Raw genomic sequence first — 5785 nt, forward strand, 5'->3', positions numbered from 1 at the left:
AAATTTCAATGAACCTAATTCGAGCAATTTTATTGTGTATAAATAAAGATAAAAATTCGTGCCGCCACGTTGGTGAGAAACTTAATAATCAAAAAGTTTAAATCGATTAGGAACCAAACACTCATTCGTTATACTTTATACTACGTGTACATAGCTCATATTGTGGCAAATACCCTGAACGAAAGATACAAGATCACGCAAGAAGCAAAGAAATACTACGTTTATGCTAGGAATGTTCGATATCGTATCGATTATTCTGAATATCGATATTTCATGGCACCATAAGTATTTTTTGAATCGATATTCCAAGGTCGATATATCGAAGACATCGATACTTCACCCGCAATATCGATATTTAAGTTGAAATTTATTTTTGATCTACAGAAAAGTGTATGTGAAAATACTAAAGTAGGTTTAATCAGCACCTTGTGTGATTTATTTAGCTCTTAAGTTTGACAAACCGCTTTAGTTGACCGGCATGCCGTTTTATTTCTCAGTAAATATACAAGATGGAAGTAACACAATTAGGTCAGTTGACAGGCAGGTCTAATATTCTATTCAATTGGGAGTAGGAATGTTCCATGATTCAATAATACAAGGTTCGATAAACTGACAGTTGTCTCTCTCGCACCGCTCCCTTAGCCGTGGCACCGTGTTGCTTCTTTGCAAACTTACTTGAAAAAATTGTAGCTTTGGTGTGAAATAGAAGTACAAGATTTGGGCAATATGTTTATTTGTATATACATGTGAAGCACATTTAACTGATGAAAACATAAACTTTTTTTAAATTGGATGTTTACATAAAACTCGCAGTAGTTGTATTAATTTTGAGCCCTTTTGCAGTTTTTATACAGCTAAGTAGCATATAAATTACGTAATTCACATAGATACTGTCATGATAAAAATATAGCAAGGTAGAACCGTTCTCTCAATTTGTCGGCCATGATTTTTTTTTGAAGTTTGCCAACATTTTAAAATCATATAAAAGTGAAAAAAAAAATGAAATTGTTCGAAATTGTTGTTGCTTGAGATCGAACATAAAAATGTGTGTGTGAGTTTGTGAGTAAATTTAAATATTAAATTGTTTGGAAACGTCAAGAATTTTAAAAGTGACTCTCAGCGGTTCTACCTTACTATATTTTTATCATGGATACTGTAATATTACGTTCAATATTTCGTTTAAAATGCCAGATTACCTGCAAATACATTAGTATTTACAAAAGAAATTTAACTACTAATTGCCTTCGTCTTCGTCTTCGTCTTTCTCCGTCCTTCGTAAATGCAACCTTTTGTACGGGAGTGTCAAACCGCGGCTGTCAATGATTATCTAACCTTGTATTATTGAATCATGGGAATGTTCGATTTTTAAGAAAGTATCGATATTAGGAATCGATTTAATACATTGCATGTAAAATCGATATGGCGATATATTGGGCTGAACAATATCGATATCGGAAAAATCGATGTTGGAAATCCTACTCCCAATTGAATAGAATATTAGACCTGCCTGTCAACCCACCTAATTGTGTTATTTCCATCTTGTATATTTACTGAGGATTAAAACGGCATGCCGGTCGACTCAAGCGGTTTGTCAAACTCAAGAGCTAAATAAATCACACAAGCTGCTGATTAAACCTACTTTAGTATTTTCCCATACACTTTTTCGTAGATCAAAAATAAATTTCGGCTTAAATATCGATATGGCGGGTAAAGTATCGATGTTTTCGATATATCGACCTTGGGATATCGATTCAAAAAATCGATTATCGTGCCATGAAATATCGATATTCAGAATAATCGATACAATATCGAACATTCCTAATTGGGAGTAGGATTCTCAACAACGATTTTTCCGATATCGATATTGTGCAGCCCGATATATCGCCATATCGATTTTACATGCAATGAAATAAATCGATTCATGATATCGATACTTTTTTAAATATCGAACATTCCTACAAACAACCAAGATTGATTGGTAGGTTGTTTAATCAATCCCACCATATCCCACCAAAAAACAATCAACTGTTTAGCACAAAATGTAAACAAACAAGCAAATGCAACAACAATTTCAAGGAACAAGCAGCAGTGCTGCCAATTGTTTGGCATATTTAAACAAAGCTGATCTGAAACCCAACGAAAGTTAAATGGCATTTAAACTACAATCTACAATTAAATTTAAGTGCCATTTAAATATTCATTTGAAATTGGCCCTAAGGGCGAAAGTTAAATGGCATTTTATTTAAATGGCACTGAATATTTAAATGGTACTTAAGTTTAGTTGTGAACAACAATTTCATTCAGAATAAAACAAAATGCTTTACTATCATGAAAATTCATTGAAAAAAATTTCTCTTTTGTTTTTAAAACATTAAAATCTAAAGATGATGTAAATCTGATGCCACATAAAACTTTGTGGCTTTGCGTGGCATTTATTACTACATTTATGCGACAGAATTCATGAATACTTCATTTTATAAATTCAAAAATGGTCCCGTTTATGCATATTTCGCGAATTCGTGAAACAAAATGCTTTGAAACAGTGGCAATGCACTGGCGAGAAACTAAACAGTAGGATTGTGACTTTTTTGGCCTCCTTTTGAATTTGCAAAACCCGTTGGTACCAGGCAATGAACAATACCATATTTAAATTGGCTTTAATATATTTTCAGTTTATTCGTTTTGAATTTATTTTATATATCAACAGTTCCACATATATTTTCCAGTGATTTAAATTCTGGTTATGGCACTCATGCTTTTTAATATATAAACGTCATAACCCTAGTAATTGCATAGCTGTTTGTGGAACGTGGCCTTCCCGGACTGGAACCTCACGATTTCATGAAATTATGCTGAATTCATGGTTAACTTTCGTGTATAATTGAATTCATGAAAAGGTGTTCACGCAGCCAATTTTAACCCAAATTCATGAAATGAATTCGTGAACTAGCCCACGTATAAATGTAGTATATAACTTTTCCAGCAAAGCGGCAGACGCAAAAGGTATGCCACAATGAACACCAAGAAAACAACTTTGTACCGCTTTTTACTTGTGAAAATTGCTGTGGATTTTATACAAGGTACATTAAAAATAGGTAGGAGCCAATTTGACGTCAAACTTTCAAAAGTCAAGGTTTTCAGGAGAGTTAAAATAAGAATGAGCGTGTGTAAGGAAAAACAAAAAACTATATTTCACTGGCTGACGTTTTCAAATAAATTTTAAATATATATTTATTTATTAATATTGTTTAATGTAAATTGGTTTATCTTTTATTAAGCTATCACAACTGGATTGATGTGTTCCAGTGTTGTTCGAGGGTCTTTCCGGTAGCGCTACGTCACAGCTGCTTTCCCAACGTCCCTTCCGCGAAACACATTGAGAGACGTTTAAAAAATTAGTGGATATTTGACACCTCATAAAAACCAGCCCCTCAGGTGTTGCATTTTTGATATGTGTACATTTGTATGTTCGAGATAATATTAATTATTACACGTTAGTATAAACAGCACAATTACTTATACACCAAAGTAAACTGCACAGCACTGCAAAAATTCAAATTTTTATTAAAATTTGCTATTAACAAACATTCAAAACAAAAGGACACGTCATTCCAAGAGTAACACCATATTGAAAAATAAAAACAAAACAAGTTGAAGTTTGTAAGTTTGGTTCTCAGGAGAGCAACGTCAAAATGGCTTCTACATGTATTTATGTGCCGTGGGTGCAGTGTTGCCATTTTAGCCGTTTTCCGGCTATATGTAGCCGGTTGCGATAGCAAACAGCCGGAGAAATTTCGGTTTAGCCGGAAGCCGATTTGTTAGCCGTTTTGTAAAAAAAAATTAGCCGTTTTTAGTCGATTTTGTTATTTGCCTTGTTTTCTTAAAATTCCAATATATATGTTTCCATTCTTGAATAAGCGATCCAAAATCTGTTAGAAATGGCTACTAGCGTTATCGCGGAGGCAGGGTTATATAAAATTGGGCAGATTTCGCTTATTTTTATTTTAAACGAATATTTTTTTCTTCTAAGGCCGTAACGGGGATTTTCTTCATAAAATGTTTGTTATCAATGACTTAAATTTAAGTGTGAATTTTTATTCGCAAATTTAGAAAATTAAAAATTTTTTCACTGTTTGCTTAACACGCATTTGTTACCACGTTTATACGTAAGCTATTTGCAAATAAAAATAAATTGCAAATACCTAACTCACTGTTTATTCGATGGCGAAAGTTTTGTATTTAATATTGCCTGAATATAAAAAGGCAATAATATGACCATCGAAAAACAAAATAAAGTTAAAATTGGCAACGTCTCGATTATAAAAAGGCAATAAGATGACCATCTAAAAAGAAAATAAACCTAAGAATGGCGGCGTCTTGCGCTTATTTGCAAATAGTATCACTAATCAATACTTATTCGCGTGATTTAGTTATTTGCAAATAAAAAACTAACTCAGCGTTTATACGGCAAAATTTACCATTTGCAAATTGTTATTTGCAAATAATACGTGCGTATAAACGTAGTATGTGTTTGGATATAGTGCCAAGAATAAATGTTACAGGTATTGTCTTCCCAGATAGCGCATATTTAATTCTGCCTTAATTACAAAACATCATTGTTGCCCACGCTTAAAGTTTTAAGGTGAGGGAAAAATGGATATTTTCAAGCACTATGTACACATATGGATTTATTTAAACTAACTTTTTTCCTGAGAACTTATTTGAATTCTAAAAACCGAAGGCCAACTTGTGTTAAAAGAACCAACACTGAAATGCGTAAAAATGAAAGTAAAAGAGCACAAATTTCTATGTAAAGCAAAGCTCTTTAGGAAGACAATAGGCTTGTTCGTCGAAAATCCAGCGAAAATTATCACTCAAAATATCAGTTAGTAAGAAAAAATGCTCCCAAATTCTCTCTCAAGTAGCGAAACTTGAAAATCTCTGCACGAACGCAAATTGCAGGAACTTGCAAGTTTCTCTGCCAGCTAGTGTCCACGGTTGGATTTAAAAGATAAGAAATTTGTATAGAATTTTAAAATTCTTTCAGAGGGACAAAAAACAGGATCTACATGTATATTTATTGCTAGTCCGACTTTCTTCGACATACGTTTCAATTTCTTTGCCCTACTAACTGTCGCGTTTCCTATATCGACTCCGGTTGAGATTGCGTTACGAGTACGTTTCAAATCATTGGAATTAACTAAGTTAATTAAGTAAACAAGTCTTTACTTAAATTTTTCATTTTAAAATCGCTCAAGTTTGTAAATTTTTAAATAAGACGAACCTATTTATTCAAATTATTGTCGACAAAAAATGCAACCATGTGCCACAATCATATGTTTTTCTTAATTGCAAATTCTTGCCACCAAAATTTTTGCAGCTTGAATTCGCAACTTCTCTCCAAGAACTAGTCTTTTTACTTATGATTTCTTTAAATAAAACATGTGAAATTTAGTTGGAACAGTTTAGCCGGTTTTAGCCGGTTTTTAGCCAATTTAGCCGGTTGGTCCAGATAGTTCTGGGAACACTGCTTGGGAGTTATATATTTAGTTTTGAAAATGTCAGCAATGTAATTAAATTTTATGTTTCTGCATGAAAACTCTAATTTGGACGAAACATATTATATATTAAACCAGCTGATGTTCAACGCGCGCAAAAAGATGCGAGTTGGCTGGGGTAGGATTTCCTTTACGGCCGATTTTGTGTCACATATTACGACGGAATGGGTGGGCCGAAACTAATGTTTATTACATACACTTAGCAACGTTTTTATATAATACACGTT

General features: G+C 33.1%; 1 protein-coding gene across 1 annotated transcript in view; it reads left to right on the forward strand.

Moving 5' to 3' along the window:
• Positions 1 to 5785, forward strand: part of LOC118750173 — a 20965-nt gene that overhangs the window by 14470 nt on the left and 710 nt on the right. The gene's annotated exons all lie outside the window — the stretch shown is intronic.

This window comes from Rhagoletis pomonella, unplaced genomic scaffold (genome assembly GCF_013731165.1).
Source record: "Rhagoletis pomonella isolate Grant_MI unplaced genomic scaffold, Rhpom_1.0 Rhpom_scaffold_00157, whole genome shotgun sequence".
Lineage (NCBI taxonomy): Eukaryota > Metazoa > Arthropoda > Insecta > Diptera > Tephritidae > Rhagoletis > Rhagoletis pomonella.